General features: G+C 37.5%; 1 protein-coding gene across 3 annotated transcripts in view; it reads right to left on the bottom strand.

Annotated features, from left to right (window-relative positions):
- PRRC1 (proline rich coiled-coil 1) overlaps positions 1-14070 on the bottom strand; it is a 45108-nt gene extending 31038 nt beyond the window's left edge. Inside the window, exons 1-2 of one of the 3 annotated variants that reach the window (XM_074281983.1) lie at positions 13932-14070; positions 12953-13020 (exon numbers count right to left, since the gene is read on the bottom strand). The gene's annotated coding sequence lies outside the window, so the exon portion shown is untranslated. Of the gene's footprint in view, positions 1-1161; positions 1263-12952; positions 13021-13511; positions 13701-13931 lie in introns of those variants that run through there. The other 2 variants (XM_074281982.1, XM_074281984.1) reach the window with 2 other exon arrangements.
- Positions 14071-18921: the final 4851 nt, after the last annotated feature.

Raw genomic sequence — 18921 nt, 5'->3', positions numbered from 1 at the left:
TAGATTGAACGAATATAAATAATAAAGATGACAAAACTACCTAAACTAATCTGCTTATGTAGTGCTATACCAAGCAGACTCCCAAAAAACTATTTTAATGACCTAGAAAAAAATAACAAAATTCATCTGGAAGAACAAAAGGTCAAGACTTTCAAGAGAACTAATGGGAAAAAAAAAAATTAAATGAAGGTGGCCTAGCTGTACCAGATCTAAAACTATATTATAAAGTAGCAGTCACCAAAACCATTTGGTATTGGCTAAGAAATAGACTAGTTGATCCATGGAATAAGATAGGTTCAAAGGACAAAATAGTCAACAACTTTAATTATCTAGTATTTGACAAACCCAAAGACCCCAACTTTGGGATAAGAATTCACTGTTTGACAAAAACTGCTGGGAAAATTGGAAATTAGTATGGTTGAAACTAGGCATTGACCCACACTTAACACTGAAACCAAGATAAGGTCAAAATGGGTTCATGATCTAGGCATAAATAATGAGATTATAAATAAATTAGAAGAACATAAAATAGTTTATCTCTCAGACCTGTGGAGGAGGAAGAAATTTGTGGCCAAAGAAGAACTAGAGATCATTATTGACCACAAAATAGAAAATTTTGATTATATCAAGTTAAAAAGTTTTTGTACAAACTAAACTAATGCAGACAAGATTAGAAGGAAGCAATAAAGTGGGAAAACATTTTTTACAGTCAAAGGTTCTGATAAAGTCCTCATTTCCAAAATACATAGAGAAATGCCTCTAATTTATAAGAAATCAAGCCATTCTCCAATTGATAAATGGTCAAAGGATATGAACAGATGAATTTCAGATGAAGAAATTGAAACTATTTCTAGACAAATTAAAAGATTCTCCAAATCATTATTAATCAGAGAAATGCAAATTAAGACAACTCTGAGATACCACTACACACCTCTCAGATTAGCTAGAATGATGAAAAGATAATGACGAATACTGGAGGAGATGTGGGAAAACTGGGACACTGATACATTGTTGGTGGAATTGTGAATGCATCCAATCATTCTGGAGAGCAATTTGGAACTATGCTCAAAAAGTTATCAAACTGTGCATACCCTTTGATCCAGCAGTGTTACTACTAGGCTTATATCCTAAAGAGATCTTAAAGAAGGGAAAGGGACCTACCTGTATGTGCAAGAATGTTTGTGTCAGCCTCTTTTGTAGTGGCTAGAAACTGGAAATTGAATGGATGCCTGAATAAATTGTGGCATATGAATGTTATGGAATATTATTGTTCTGTAAGAAATGAACAGCAGGATAGATTTCAGAGAGGCTTAGAGAGACTTACATGAACTATGCTGAGTGAGAAGAGCAGAATCAAGAGATCATTAACCAGGATATTACTTCAACAACAATACTATATGATGATCAATTCTGATGGACGTGGCCCTCTCCAACAATGAGATGAACCAAATCAGTTCCATTTATTCAATAATGAATAGAACCAGCTATACCCAGCAAAAGAACTCTGGGAAATGAGTGTGAACCACAACAGCATTTCCACTTCTTCTGTTTTTGTCCACTTGCATTTTTGATTTCCTTCTTAGGCTATTTTTACCTTATTTCCAAGTCTGATTTTTCTTTTGCTGCAAAGTAACTGTATGGATATGTATACATATATTGTGTTTAACATATACTTTAACATATTTAACATGTTGTGGTCTACCTGCCATTGGGGGTGGGGGGAACGAGGGGAAAAGTTGAAAGAGAAGGTTTTGCAAGGGTCAATGCTGAAAAATTACCCATGCATATATCTTGCAAATGAAAAGCTATAATAAAAAATTTGAAAAAAAAAATTGGAATCAGGAAGCCAGGATTCAATACTTAATAGGATCATGTGTAATTGACAAACTCACAAAGTCTATTTCTCATATGTATACAAGGGATAATATTTACATAGGTTAAATTATAGGATTGTTGTGAGGAAAAGGTTTTGTAAATTAAAAATTCTAAATAAAGATTAGTCATTTTTATTCTAAAAAAAACTACAAACTAACATCAATACTTTTACTTTTTACTTTTATCATTACATTTATATGATTGAAAGAAAATAAACTGGAGGAAGAAAAAAAAGAACACTACTATATACACTATAGTGGGGGGCGTTGAAGGCTTGTACAACTAAAAAATACTTAAGAGAAGTAGATCTCAGGAGATTAATGAAATTGGACAGAAAGGAATTTACATATCTGTGTTACACTACACATGACCCCTTTACAAAGAATGACAGGATACTGAGGCAGAAAAACTTCAACAGAAAGTATATAAAGGCAGAAATGCTAAATATATTATTTAGTGATCACAATGTAATAAAAATTACATTTAAAAAAACCAGACGACAGCTCGCTACAGTTGGATACTAAATAATATAAGGGTAAATCAAAAAACAAATTATACAAACAACAGAAAATTTTATTAATGATGACAATGAGGAACTATATCTATAAAGTACTTTCATTCATAAAAGAACAAATCAAATAATGGCTTCTGCAATCCAAAAGACATGAAAAACTGAATTTAAAATCATCAACTAAATAACAAATTCGAAATTCTGAATATTAAGGAAGAAATCAAACTGGAATAAAAAAAATTGGTTAATAAAAAATCAAGATTAAAAAAAACAAAACAGAAAAATATCTAATTTTAAAGAGAAAAGAAAATTCTTAATATTAAAAGGAAACAGAATTCACAATAAAGATAATTATAAGAAATCATTTCACTCAGTTATATAGTAACTAAATTCATAATTTAGAGGATATAAATGAATTAAAAATTACAAAATACTAAGACTGGCAAAAGAAAAGACTAAATGACCAATGAAAGAAAGAACTCAAGGATCATACAGAATTACAAGTAAATTCTATCAAATATTCAAGGAATAATTAATTCCAATATTATGTAAAATGATGCAATTAGAAAACATCCTAACAATTTCTCATACCATCTTTGGATTGTATTTGTATATATGGCTGGATACTTAAGGCAAGAATAAAGCAAAGAAAAAAATCTAAAGACCAATAATCCTAATGAATACTGATTTTAAAATTTATTAAAATATTAACAAGTAGGTTATAATAAGACAATGGAAAGATTATATACTATGATCAAGTTGAATTTCTACATGGAACCAAAGGGTTAGTTCAGCATAAGACTACAAAAATAATAAGTCATTTTGAAGAAGACTAAAATTATAATAAACCACGTTAGTGCAATAAAAACCAAATTACATTATTCAATGTGGGAAAAGTTGACAAAATCAATAATACCTATTTCTATTAAGAACTAGAAAACACAGGAATAAATGGTCCTTTTCTCACTAAATAGTATCTATCTAAATCTAAAACAATTTATATAGGGGAGAAAAGTTAAGAAGCCTTTCCAATAAAATAGAGGTAAGGCAAAAGATGCTCATTATCAACACTACTATTTACTACTACTATTTAATGGATTACTAAAGATCCATTAGCTAAAGCAATAAGGCAAGAAAAAGAAGCTGAGTAAACAAGTATAAACAAGAAGAAAAAATATGCTTTTGGCAGGTGATACGATAGAATAATGAAAGAAATCAGTCAATTAAAAATTGAAACAATTACCTAGGAAAGAATAGAGAAATCATCAGCATTCTTGTATATAAGCAACAGAACCTATCAGCCAGAAAGAGAAGCTATATACAAAAATTACAGAAGTTATAGAATACCTGGAAATATACTGATTCAGGAATTATATGTGAGAAGGAACTGATCTTTTCCTCTCTCATTAACTGACTGTTCCTCAATTTTTACACCATAATGGCCTAGAGCAGAAAAGTCTCCTTCTGTATTCCTCCCCCCAATTTTCACCACCATGGAACTTTCAATGATTTAGCTATCCTGACAAGTATAAAACATTCTTTGTAGAAATAAAAGCAGACCTAAATAATTGAAGAAATACTAACTGTTCATGAGTAGGAAGTAATACTTCCTAATTTATATAATTAATTGCTATCCCAAATTCCCATAAGAATGGGAATAAAGTTAGAAATAAAGATGACAGACAAAAATAATCATATGAATATATCAAATAGAATATGAAAAAATAAAAGTTCAATAATCTCATGGGTAATAATGCAAAAAAAGGTAATCTGTCATCACAAAGTTTCTTACAAAGCATTAAAAATGTAAATGATTTGGTACTTTTTATATAAATATATATATATATATATATATATTTTTTTTTTTTTTTATAATATTATCCCTTGTATTCATCTTTCCAAATTACCCCCCCTCCCTCTATTCCCTCCCCCCGACGACAGGCAATACCATACATTTTACATGTGTTACAATATAGTCTAGGTACAATACATGTGTGTGAATATCATTTTCTTGTTGCACAATAAACATTAGAATCCGAAGGTACATGCAACCTGGGCAGACAGACATCAGTGCTAACAATTTACATTCCCCTCCCAGTGTTTCTTCTCTGGGTGTAGCTACCTCTGTCCATCATTGATCAACTGGAAGTGAGTTGGATCTTCTTTATGTTGAAGATTTCCACTTCCATCAGAATACATCCTCATACAGTATTGTTGTTGAAGTGTACAGTGATCTTCTGGTTCTGCTCATTTCACTCAGCATCAGTTGATTTAAGTCTCTCCAGGCCTCTCTATATTCCTCCTGCTGGTCATTTCTTACCGAGCAATAATATTCCATAACCTTCATATACCACAATTTACCCAACCATTCTCCAACTGATGGACATCCATTCATCTTCCAGTTTCTAGCTACAACAAAAAGAGCTGCCACAAACATTTTGGCACATATATGTTTCTTTCCGCTCTTTAGTATTTCTTTGGGATATAATCCCAGTAGTAGCGCTGCTGGGTCAAAGGGTATGCACAGTTTGATAACTTTTTGGGCATAATTCCAGATTGCTCTCCAGAATGGCTGGATTCTTTCACAACTCCACCAGCAATGTATTAGTGTCCCAATTTCCCCACATCCCCTCCAACATTTGTCATTATTTGTTCCTGTCATCTTAGCCAATCTGACAGGTGTGTAGTGGTATCTCAGAGTGGTCTTAATTTGCATTTCTCTGATCAGTAGTGATTTGGAACACTCTTTCATGTGAGTGGATATAGTTTCAATTTCTTCCTCTGAGAATTGTCTGTTCATATCCTTTGACCATTTATCAATTGGAGAATGGTTCGGTTTCTTATAAATTATGGTCAGTTCTCTGTATATTTTGGAAATGAGACCTTTGTCAGAACCTTTGTTTTTAAAAATATTTTCCCAATTTGTTACTTCCCTTCTAATCTTGTTTGCATTAGTATTATTTGTACAGAAACTTTTTAGTTTGATGTAATCAAAATCTTCTATTTTGTGATCAATAATGATCTCTAGTTCTCCTCTGGTCATAAATTCCTTCCTCCTCCACAAGTCTGAGAGGTAGATTATCCTCTGTTCCTCTAATCTATTTATTATCTCCCTCTTTATGCCTAAATCATGGACCCATTTTGATCTTATCTTGGTATATGGTGTTAAGTGTGGATCCATATCTAATTTCTGCCATACTAATTTCCAGTTTTCCCAACAGTTTTTTCCGAATAATGAATTTTTATCCCTAATGTTGGAATCTTTGGGTTTGTCAAAGATTAAATTGCTATAGATGTACCCTTTTTTGTCCTTTGTATCTAATCTGTTCCACTGATCTACCGGTCTATTTCTTAGCCAATACCAAATGGTTTTGGTGACTGCTGCTATATAATATAGCTTTAGATCAGGTACACTTAGACCACCTTCCTCTGAGTTTTTTTTCATTAGTTCCCTTGCAATTCTTGACCTTTTATTCTTCCATATGAATTTTGTTGTTATTTTTTCTAGGTCATTAAAATAGTTTCTTGGGAGTCTGATTGGTATAGCACTAAATAAATAGATTAGTTTGGGGAGTATTGTCATCTTTATTATATTCGCTCGGCCTATCCAAGAGCACTGAATGTCTTTCCAATTATTTAAATCTGATTTTATTTTTGTGGCAAGTGTTTTGTAATTTTTCTCATATAATTCCTGACTTTTCTTTGGTAGATGAATTCCCAAATATTTTATACTCTCAACATTTGTTTGGAATGGAATTTCTCTTTGTATCTCTTGCTGTTGCATTTTGTTAGTGATATATAAAAATGCCGAGGATTTATGTGGATTTATTTTGTATCCTGCCACTTTGCTGAAATTTTGAATTATTTCTAGTAGCTTTTTAGCAGAGTCTTTGGGGTTCTCTAAGTATACCATCATGTCATCTGCAAAAAGTGATAGTTTAATTTCCTCATTTCCTACTCTAATTCCTTGAATCTCTACTTTTTTTTTTTTTTTAAAGAGGGGACAGAAATCAGTGGAACAGAATAGATATAAAACATAGAGAAGCAAATACAGCAGCATTGTGCTTAATAAACCCAAAGACCTCAGTTACTAGAAGAAATTACTATTTAAAGGAAGGAAGAAGGGAACAAATATTTATTAAATGCCTAATCTGTGCCAGATATGGTGATAAATGCTTTACAAATATCATCTCATCTAATCCTAACCCGAGATAGGCTATAATATTATCTGTGAAGAGTAACTTGCCTATGACAAAAATATTTATAACAGTACTTTTTATTTTATCAAAGGACTAGAAAATAAAGGGATGCCCATCAATTGAGGAATAACTAAATCTATTATATGAATGCAATGGAACTTTAACACATTTTAAGAAATTAAGACTATGCAGAATTCAAGTACAGTGGAAAAGACATATGAACTGACAGTGAATTAAGGAAAACGAAGATAATATAGCTAGTTTTTGCTTAACTTGAGTGGATTGTAGATAGTTTACCAGAATTCCCCTTTCATTCAATGGGCTCCAAGTGGCCCTAACCCTGACACCTGAGTGGCTTCAGTTTCTGGAATCCCACCCGAGGCCAGAGAGCTTAGGTGCCTGAGCACAAGATTCTTGGTGTAGGGCTTATTAACATTGCCCACACCAGAGCCTGAATTTGCATAATGAGAATATAATCAAGAACTGTCTTTAATCTATGATGCTCATAATAATGTAAAAGAAACATTGAAAATCTTACAAACATTAATGGATACAGTGATTCATAAGGACCTCAGAAGATTTAACAGTAAAGCAAACCATTGGCTTCTAGCAATAAATAGAGACTACATTTTCACATAGACCAAAGTGTTGATTTACTTTGCATAATTAGACTTGTTACAAGTGAGGGCTGTAAAGGGGTAAGGAGAAAAATCAGTGGAAAATTAGACTGATGTTAAAAAAAGAAAAGATAATAAAATATTTCAAAGAAAAAGGAGTAATAAATATAAATAAAGACACTAACCCTGCTAAATATAAAATAGTGAATTCATAAAATTACTACTAAAAAGTATAAAAACCATAAACCACAGCTACTTTCTAATAGATCTTTAGAAGTTTAATAATCTGAGATCTGATATATAAAATGATTCTTAGAGATTAAAAGTCATAACTTTGTATTAATTATTAACAAGACAATCATATTGAAACAGTAAAATATGAAAGCTGGAAGTGCTTACTTATATATAGTTTTTTATAAATAATATTCAACAAAGGATGGAAATGGATGCTTCAGTGCAACAGAAGATGAAGAAATTGGAGACCTGAGTCCTAGTTCAATTCTACTAACTCATTAAGTAGGTTTTAGATTTCTAATATATAAAATTGGGGTGCCTTCCTCTTTCAGAGATGTCAAGATAAAATAAATTAGATATGAATAAAGAGTTGGTAGGTTCAAATGAGCCACCATAAGTAAAGTGTTCTGCAAAATTTAAAGGGTTATATAAATCTAGTTGTTATTATTATTATTAAATAAAGGTAACACTATTTGATTCACCTCTACAAGACAACAAAATATTTTTCTTGCCTTTCATCAGTGATATGGAAAAAATGACTAAATCTTCCACTTCCTACCTCTAACTTTGGGCAAAATCATTTTGCCTCTCTGGCCTATTTCTCATCTGTAAAATGGGAATGATAACCTGTCTCACTTGAGATGTTGTAAAATGAATTATCAGCAAATTTTACCCCCTTCATCAGCATTACAAAACTAAAAATCTATAAAACAAAAATTTTCAGAAAATAATGCTAAGTTTGAAACACAGCAATACAGTGACTATTAAGATGATTTTTGTGCCAAAAAATGACTTTAGGGATGGGACACTATTTTATTCATGGAATCACCACTAGATCTTCAATGAGTCCAAGAGTCCAATCTTTATTGTTACTTAATAAAAAAGGCCTACCTACCTTTGTGGAATTATTCAGACCTAGCTAGTCAACACTCAGCTTCAGCACCCCGACAAGTTTTCAGTTTCCTTGTGGAGGAAAAGGAGGCTGGGTTTATCCAAGTTAAGTATTGAAGTATCCTTATAGAATAGTCTTTCTACAAGGCTGAGTAAATCTCCCTTAAGTGCTCAATGATTTATAAGGCAGTCATTCAAAAATCAAACATAAGCCATCAGGAAACTGGCCTCAGTCAAGACCACTCCTAACACTTTGTGTCTTCAGCAATGACCATAGTACTTGGCATCTAGTAAGTGCTTAATAAATTCTTGTTACTTGAATTTTTATATCTATTCAATTCCTTTCTCATTTTTGCTTCTTACAATTATTTTCCTCTAAAACATCCCTTTTCATGAAATTCCTTAGCCCTGCTAAGGATAACAATTCATCAAGGTTCTCAAGCTTATCTTTAACACTTCACTGTTCCTCAGTTTACAAATCCAAATCAATTTTTTAATTGGCTCTCTACATGGGGATGAAACCATGGATTTCTGTAAGGTACTGAATATTCATTTACATTTATATAGCACTTCAAGAGTCACAAAATACTTTATAATTATCTCCTCTGATCCTTACAGCAATAATTTGAATTAAATAGCCTAAATATTATTATCCTCATAGTACAGATAAGGAAACTAGGGCTCAGCAAGTCCAAGGTGACAGAGCTGCTAAACTGAGTTAAGACTAGGATCAAAACTTCTGACTCCAAGTTCAGATCACACTCTCTCCTCCTTATATTTCTTTCTTGCATGTTCCTACTCTATCCTGCTCTGGCTTCATCATCTTCTCTTTCCAGTCTAGACCTTTTAGTTAACAAGATCTACTTCTCACTACTCTCTACTCTTGATCCTCTTGTCCCCTGACCTAGAATTGCTCAATTCTTGATATACTCCCAACTATGAATTAATTCCACCATGTGTCTCCCTAATTCACATGCTACTAAAACAAACCTGGAGGAAAGGAACAACCAAGCTATCTTGTCCACTATAAACTTGTTACCTAATCTCAACTGCACCCTCATTGTAGTAAGGCAGTCACTTACTGATTGATTCTCCGTGCCTTTCAGTTCCAAAACTTCTCTCCTCCAATAAAGACCATTTACCTCGGAATTCTCTCTACAAACTTCAAACTATCATCCTATATTTCTCTTCTTTCTCAGACAAATTGTGAGGAAAAGGTGGTTATCGCCTTTCCTCTTCTTTTACTGACTTCTAAAGTGTTTGCAATCTGGCTTATGACCACAACACTTACTGAGATTACTCTCTCTATAGTTACCAGTGATCTTTTTCTCTCTCTTTAATCAATCTTTATATCTTCTTGGAAAGATTTTTTAAAAAGCTTTTTCTTTTCAAAATATATGCAGAGTTTTCAACATTCATCTTTGTAAAACCTGGTGTTCCTACGTTTTCTTTCTCCCTCCCTTCTTTCCACCCCCTCCCTTAGATGGCACCAGTGATCTCTTAATTGCAAAACAAAACCTGATAAGACTTCTTGCAGCCTTTATATTTTTCAAGATCTTCCATAGTACTTGACTAAAATTTCTTAGATGGATCTCCATCAAGATGCTGCACTTGTAAAAGCTGAAAGTAGCCCAAGGCTCTGTCCACTTCAGTTCTCTTTACACCTTGTCATCTGGTTATCTTATCAGGTTGCAAGAGTTTATCATCTCTAAACAGATAAATCAAAGACCTGTATATAATGACTTAGTGTCTCTTCTGATCTCCAATTATCATTAGACACTACAAACAATGTACTATCATAGCAATTTCCCATTCCAAATATCTCCTTTCTTTTGAACTTCCCTGTTTCTGTCAAAGGCACAAATATCATTTTGATCACACAGATTTTACAAAATCGGGATCAACCTTGATGCCATAGGATCTGTTGCTAAAGTAGTTTTTAATCTCTACGACCTCTCCCCCACAGGTCTCCTCTATCTCACACAGCTCTTACTTTTTCTTAATTTTTTATTAGTCAAAAGCACTATCCTCAGTTACCAAGGTCATCTTGATGGCATTCGTAACTCCTCACTCTCACCAATCCACGGTCAAACCTTATCTTTTCTGGCCTCACCTTCTTTCTCTCCATTCACATAGCTACTATAATAGTTCCTCTTCAGCTGTAAAGGTGATTAAAGGTGACTGACCTGTTCAATGAGATTCACTATTTACCTAAGATCAATAGAATCAGATATAAAATCTTCTGTTTGGCTTTTAAAACTTTCCTAACCTGGTCCTTCTCCACCTTTCCAGGCCATTTGCCTTCCCTTAGAACCTTATAATCCAGCTATAAATTGCCAGCCCTCAAGTTTCTTGTCCTCAAGCCTTTTCACTATCTTTCTTTTACAGTTGGAAAGTAGTGCCAAGGCCTGTTATATCTCTCAAACATGCTTTTCTCTAATATTATTACTAGCCTCTTATAGGGTCTCATCTTCTCATTTCTGCACTAGTCTATTAGATGGTTTGCCTGCCACAAGTCTCTCCTCCATTTAGCTACCTAAAGCTCTGGGCCGGCCAGCTCCCCATCTACTCAATAAATTCCAGTGATTCCATATTATATCCAGAATCAAATACAAAACTTTGTTTGGCATTCAACCTTCTTAACCTAGTCTCCACCAACCAGTCTGGTTTTACACCTGATATCCTCCTCCCATATCCATCTCCCATCCATCCCCTACCATATAGTCTTCAATATAGTGACACTCGAGGGCTATTCCTTGAACAAGACATTTCTTGGCTTCAGGGATTTTCTTTAGCTGTTTCCCATGCCTGTAATATTTTCCCTTCTCATCTCTCCATTATGGCTTCTCTGGCTTCCTTCAAGTACCAGCTGAAGTCCTAATTTCTGTAAGAAGCCTTTTTCAATCCCTCTTAGTTCTACTGACTTTTCTATGTTATTTCTAGTGTATCTTGTACACAGGTGTTTTCATGATGTCTTCTCCATTAGAATTCGAGACCCTCATGGGCAAGAACTTTTTCTTTATACCCCCTTAGTACAATGCCTGCATAGTAAGCTCCAAATCAGGGGTTCTCAAACTAGCGGGCCATATGCGGCCCACTGAGGACGTTTATTCGGCCCACCAGGTTATGGCAAATGGGCTGAGGGGCGGAGACAGAGTGTGAGCTTTTGTTTTTACTATAGTCCGCCCTCCCACAGTCTGAGGGACCCTGAACTGGCCCCTATTTAAAAAGTTTGAGGACCACTGCTCTAAATAAACGTTTATGGACTGACTGATTGGTTTACTTAAATTCAAGTGTTCTACATGAAACTTTCCCTGATTGTTTCTGCTGCTACTACAATCTCCCCAATTACTTGTTACAGGACCAAGCTGCCAGTGGCTGCTGGAGGTCTGACTCAGACCTGTAGAATGGATCTCTTCATATGAGAAGATGATGATGCTCCGAGGAGACTGAGAGGCAGTTGCATTCTCTGTCCTCTCTCCTTTTGCCTCCAGTTTATCTCATTCCCAGTCTGCAACACTTGTGTCAACAAAGGCTGCCCTGCAGCTCCTTCAGATGTGATTCACAGCTGTGGGGCCTCTCTTGGAGAACTGACCTGCCCCTTCACCTAAGCATGGTCCTTAACAATTAATTTTGCATGTTTTACGGGGCAAGAGTAATTTCACTTTTGAATTTGTACTTTGCATAGTGTCTAATTTACAGTAGCCACTTAATTAAAGCTTATTGAGTAAATGAATCAATAAAACATGAAGATTTATACTAAAAGAGTTGAAAAGCTTTAAAGGCCTCATATCCAATAATGTTTCTCTCCAATAGGATAAAAATGGGCTGTCCTTTAAATTTCTCTGAGAGAACTGACAATCAAAAACAAAACTATGGGGCAGAAAGGGGAGAAAGGACAGAAAGCTGATCTCAAATCTAGGGGTTACCCAAAACGTTATAGTACCATTCCAGAACACATAGAATATGAGTCTGGAAAATGATCTGAGAGATCAATGGAGCCTTTTCTAATTAAATTGCATGCAAATGCCTATGAGGAAACACTTAATAAAAGCTTTTCATTGACCAACAGGAAGATTTCAGAAAGGCTTGGAGAGACTTACATGAACTGAAGCTGAGTGAAATGAGCAGGACCAGGAGATGGTTGTATATGTCAACAATACTGTATGATGATCAATGGACGTGGCCCTCTTCAACAATGAGATGAACCAAATCAGTTCCAATAGAGCAGTAATGAACTGAACCAGCTACACTCAGCGAAAGAGCTCTAGGAGATGACTATGAACCACTACATAAAATTCCCAATCCCTCTATTTTTGTCTGCCTGCATTTTTTATTTCCTTCACAGCTAATTGTACATTATTTCAAAGTCCGATTCTTTTTGTACAGCAAAACAACTGTTTGGACATATATACATATATTGTATTTAATTTATACTTTAACATATGTAACATGTATTGGTCAACCTGCCATGGGGGGGAGGGGAAAAGTTGGAACAAAAGATTTGGCAATTATCAATGCTGTAAAATTACCCATGCAAATATCTGGTAAATATAAACTATTAAAATAAAAATGAAATAAAATAAAAGCTTCCCATTCATCCGTGTCCCAGCTCTGGTACTTACAAGCTGTGTGATGCTGGTCAAGTCACGGTCTCTCCTTCTTCTCCCGCGGGCTGCAGCACAGGTGCCCCCTGCGCGAGAGAAGGAAGTCCGTATTCCGGTGAGACCCCCGCGGGAGGGAGGCCTCCAGCCGGGCCGCGGGTCCGAGGGACAGGGGGTGGGCGATGACTGAGGATCCAACCCCCCTTCTCCGTCTTACTGAACTTCGAGTCCCCCACACAAACAGCCCCGTCACTTATTACTCCGGGAGCAAGAGGCACAAGCGCCGCGCCAGTGCTCCACACTCCTGCCACGTCTCCGGCACCGACTCCCTCCCTCCCTCCCCAACCCCTCAAACAAGTCACTCATTAACTTCAGGCCCCACGGAGGCTCCATCTTCAAACGCTCCCCGATCCTTCCCAAGCTCCTCTGCCCCGGCGCCTCGGACCCCGGCCCCGCAATGACGCCCCCCCCACAGCCCGCCACCCACTAGGAAGAGTCCCCCCCCAGCCCGGAGCCGGGGTCTGACAAGCCCCACACCGCCCGAGGGTTAAGGAGTTCCGTCAGCCCCCCAGAGGCTCACCTCGGGCTGAGACCGCGCGGGTGAGCGGCGGCCTTGAGGGGGGGGTGCCCGCTGTCAACGGAGGGGAAGGCCGGCGGGCAGAGCCGGGGCCCAGCCAAACGCCCGGGATGCCCCTGGTCCAGAGTTGGCGCCCAGAAAAAGCCTCCTCTGCCTCCAAAATGGCCGGCGGCAGTGACGCGCCGCCTGCCACGTAAGCCCCGCCGGCCCTTCCTCCCCTCAGCGCTCCAATCCGCGTCTCGCCTGGCTCGGGAGCTCCGAGCTGCCGGGAGCCGCGCTCGGAGCCGCGGGACGTGGCAGTCCCGGGAAGCGGGGCCCGGGGACCCGAAGTGCAGCAACGTCATCCCTTAATCGTCAGGGAGGCCCGGGAGATCCGCATTCTCTCCTCTGTAAATAACTTCGTTCACCTCATTCAGACCTCACCTGTGCGTGCAGTCTGTCTCCAGAGTCTCCTTCAGAAGCCACTTAATGTGGATCGCCAACAAGAGCTGCAAAGAATTCCTCCTATCACAGACCAGAACTGGAGCGCGCTCGGACTCCTGCTGGTTGCGGCTCGGTCTCGCCGGACCCCTCCCGGCCCCGTTTGGGGTTTTCCTGGCAAAGATGCTGAGTTATCATTTCCTTCTCCACATCGTTCTACAGATGAGGAGACCACGGAGTCGTGGTGTCCCCAAGGATTTTAACGCAGTTTGTCAAAACCATTCCCTGCACCACCACACTGTCATAAAGCAGTGCATATTACAAATAAATTAATTAAAAAAAACTGGGAGTCATCTCAGAGAGAAGGCACTAAGGTTAAGGACTGGCCAAGGCTTCTTGAAAGAGGCACTTGGAGAAAGCTGTGAGACGAGGTAAGAACTTTTGTCAGTCTGAATTTGACAAATACCAACAAACAAATACTTCCATATATAAATATTGTCACTAATTTCTTTCCTCTATTCTCCATTCCTTTTCAACTCTCTTTTACTTTGGCAGATTCAGAATCTAAAAGACAATGACCTTTATTCCAATGACCAATTGCTATCAATTAGGCAGCTAAGTCAAAAAGGAGCATTTATGGGTAGGGTAGGGTAAAAATAAATGCCGGGATACAGTATTACAAGTACATAAAAAATTCAGGGAAAAGTAGGCTCATGCTTAAAGAGGTGACTCATAACCAGTTCTTGGTCTAATGGAAAGTCCATTTTTCCATCTCTGAAGTGCTGGGCCCTCAGAGAGTCCTAAAGTTTTGCTTCTCTCTGTCAGGAAGAAAGTTCTCTGAAGCTACCTTTCCTCAGAATATTGTGTATATTTCCTTTCATTTTCCAGCTGTTTGTTATTGATTTAGTTTCTCCAAAGACATCATCCGTGAGAAGGGGATGTGAGAAGAATAGGATGAAATTCTGGAGTAATTTCCCCAGCCCCAGAAAGTTGAAGGGGAACATGCAAGGATCCTATACCTGAAAATATTCCCATAACTTAACTGCCAAAGCAGTTACTGGAATCTCTTTTTCTGATTAGTTCCAGAGGAGTGTCTAATTCTTTCAAACAATTCTAATATAGTTTGTCATCAGATTTCACCCAGTGACTAGAAGCATTTCATTCCTTGTCAGTTGAGTGGATTGTTTGACTTCAACTTCCTGAATAATGGACTGATTGAATCACAGTATATCTGGAATTGTTCACACCTATTTTACACCTTGGATTCTATAATTCAGTCTAAGAAGCTAATCACCCAAAAAAGATATCAATGCCTGTAACATCTATAGCATATAGTTACATGAGTTAAAATTGGGAAGTATAAAACATCCTTTTTGTGGGTCTGGCGGTTCTGGAGAGGTGTGGGTTAATACACTGCCTGGTCTCCCCAGTTTTCCATAACTATACCACAACCAGAACTACTGCAAACAAATAAGTTATGGTAGTACGGTTAAGGTTAAGTATTATTGATTTGGGTCTCAGCAGGAGGCCCTCTGCTCTAGAGAAATATAAAAGTTCTTTTTGAGATTTTGCTGAGGTCCTTTCCTAAGACCTCAGGGAATTTCCATGCTAACTGCTTCTTGCCAGTAGCCATTTATTTATTTTTAACCTCTGAACTGCTTGAGAATTGCTTCTGTTGAAAGTATTAGAATATGAGTAGTAAAACGATATAATAAAAGGATTGTTCAAACCCTGTAAGCACTGATTGATCATTTGTACTAGAAGTAGGATTAGGACTTAGACATGTCTCTTATGCAAAGAAAAACAAAAAGACAATTTTTATGTAAAGTCATTACATATAGCTTTTTAAAAAAGGATGTATATGGTGCAGGTCATTATTTCCTAATAATGTCTCCCTTATTTGTGTTGTCTCTTTTTCTTGTTCTTTTTTTCAGTTTATTAAAACTTAAAAATATTGAAAAAGGAAAAAAATTGTCACCTGCACAGCAAAACATGAGAATATTCAAAATATAAAAAATAAATTTCCATTTCAAGAAAATATATATAATAAATATTGTGTTCAAAGCTGTCTATCTTTTCTTTGCTTCCTTATAGGTTTTCTTTTGCTCACTGCTGTAACTTTTTACTTTATTCTTTTTCTCCTTTCTCCTCCCCCAAGATGGCTGCAATTAAGCACAGATATATTTATGCATATATCTAAGTATATATAAACACATTCTTAAATATACATATACATGGTTATCTATAATCATACACATTTGTACACGTTGTCCTTCATTTTCAAAGACGATCAAAATGACATCACTATATTAGAATCAGTTACAGTGTGTCCAGCTGTGGCTGAACAGACTAAGACAAGCTTGGAATGCTCTGCTGTAGAATGGACTCAAATAGTCCATATTGAATATTTGGGGTAGCTTCTCTAATTTTGCATATTTCGTGTTTTCTTTGAGCTAATTCAATTCTGCTTTGCTCATAGAGCACAGCACCTTCTCTGATGAGGGCCCACCATGCTGGGCAGTCCTGTACCAGTGTCTCCTATATCATACATGATTTTAAAGTTGAGTTACCTTCAGAATGTCCTTGTGCCGCTTTTTCTGACCACCTTGTGAGTACTTACCCTGTGTGAGTTTTCCATAAAATAATTTTTTTTGGCAAGTGTACGTTTGGCATTTGAACAATGTGGTCAGCCCAATAGAGTTGTGCTCTCTGCAGGAGATTTGGAATGCTTGGTAATTTAGTTCAAGAAGGGATCTCTGTGTCTGATATCGTAAAGTGCCAGGTGATCTTCAGAATCTTCCTAAGACAATTCAAAAGGAAATAATTCAGTTTTCTGGCATGGCACTGGAATACTGTCTGGTTTACACGCATACAACAATGAGGTCAGCACCATATGAAAGTTGTAAACCTTCAATGTGATAGTCTAATATACCTCTGCTCTCCCACTTTGCTTTGGAACTTCCCAAACACTGAGCTAGCTCTGACAATGTGTGTACAAATCTCATTATCAATGTGGACATCCCTGGAAAGTATGCTGCCAAGGTAAGTGAACTTCTCCATAGCATTTAAAACTTCACCATTTACTGCAATTGATGCTTCCACATATGGATGGTCTGGTGCTGGCTGATGGAGGACCTGTGTTTTCTTGATATTGATTGTTAGGCCACAATTAGCACAAGCAGCAGAGAATTGATCCATTCTGCATTGGAAGTGCACAGTCATTTGCAAACAAAAAAAAACATGCACTCACACTCCCTCCATTTTGGTTTTGGCTTGTTGCTTTTTCAAGTTGAAGAATTTGCCATCAGTGTAGTAGCTGACTTTGATTCCATGTTTGTCCTCATTGAAAATATTTGACCATATGACTGAAAACATAGGGAAAAAAAAAAGCATGGGAGCAAGCGCACAGCCTTGTTTCACTCCATTGCTGACTGGGAAAGCTCGAGAGCATTGACCATTGTCCAGAATTCCTGCAGTCCAGCCATCATTGAATTGACATGCTATACTCATGAGCTTCTCTGGGCAACTGAATTTTGATATCATTTAAGCCCTCACGACTGACAGTATCAAAAGCCTTAGTCAGATCTACAAATGTTGTATATAGATCTCTGTTCTGCTCCTGGAATTTTTCCTATAGTCGTCAGGCAGTAAACACCATAGAGACTGTTCCTCAGCCCCTTCTGAAGTCACACTGACTCTCAGGTAGATGACCTTTTTCCAGGTGTAGAGTCAGTTTATTAAGGAGGACTCTGGCAAGAATTTTGCCAGTAACAATTAAGAGAGAGACCCCCTTGTAATTTTCACAGGACAATCTATTCCCCTAGTTTCTTGTTCACTTTGCCCTAGACACTTCTGCCCCACCCACTATCTCATTAGTTCAGATTGAATTGGAAGACTTTTAAGCAGTCCTTTTTTTTGTTTTAACTCCTTGCTTAAACCTACTGGGATACCACTGCTGGTTATGTTTTAACTTTGAAATCCTTTATTCTGTTGGAATTGCCCTGGCAGACTCATTGTTTAGCATTTTATTTTAGAAACAACCAGAAATCAGGCACCCTGGGACTTGGCAGTCTCCAGTCCTGTAACCCCAGGTTCTTAACTGGTATCTCAGCATTCTCAAAGAACGTTTCAGGCCTCTAAAGTTTGGAGATCCCTGCCTTGGTGGTCTAACTGTGCATACTCTCATAGCTCTGCTCAAAAATCTGTATCCTGGGCGGGGACAGGTGGAGCTGCTTCAGGCCTCACCCTTCTCCCCTGGAGTGGGCTGCCCTCCGAATGGGCACTACTGTCTTGAGCCCTGCTACTCCCTATATAAGCAGAGGCTGAGTTGAGTGCACAAATGAGCACAGATCTAACAGTTCACTGTCCATCTCATACTGGATTCTCTGGCTGAGATGGTGCTCCAACTGCAGAAGACCTGACATGCTGCAACAGGGAGCCTTAGTACTGCTGCTAACTCTGGGGTTGTCAGGGAGAGACTTGTCCTTACCATAAGTCCTTGCATTTTCTTAGTTCTATTTTGGCTTATTTGCCTCAAATAGGGTTGATCAACATTATGGTGATAAAACTTTCCAGGTGTCTAGAGGAAGGTAATTCAGTGATTTGAACTGTTGTGCCACAGTTCCCTTTAATGGTCCTGCCTCAGTTTCCCTAAATGGTCCTGCCTCAGTTTCCCTGAATTGTTCTGCCTCAGTTCCCCTGTTTACAAACTCCCTTTTGTTCATTAGGACTGATATAACTTAGGGCTAGTTACTCTAAGGTTATAAATTGTAAATGTGCCAACTCCAGATAAGGCGGAGTTCAATGAAACCTGTGGGCAACCAACCCTCCTACAGATCTCAAGATTCTCCTGGCCCTGCTGATGGCCAGGGTTGGCTGGCACCCTGCAGAATGACGTGTGATTCTTCCAAAAGCCTTGTGCTATCCTTTGTTTCAAAACTACACTCTCTAACTCACTTAGGGGACGGGACTCGCTTATATGATCCGCTTTCCT

The sequence above is a fragment of the Sminthopsis crassicaudata genome, chromosome 1 (genome assembly GCF_048593235.1).
Source record: "Sminthopsis crassicaudata isolate SCR6 chromosome 1, ASM4859323v1, whole genome shotgun sequence".
Lineage (NCBI taxonomy): Eukaryota > Metazoa > Chordata > Mammalia > Dasyuromorphia > Dasyuridae > Sminthopsis > Sminthopsis crassicaudata.
The sequence above is the reverse complement of the archived record's forward strand: the minus strand, read 5'-3'. Positions and strand labels throughout refer to the sequence as shown.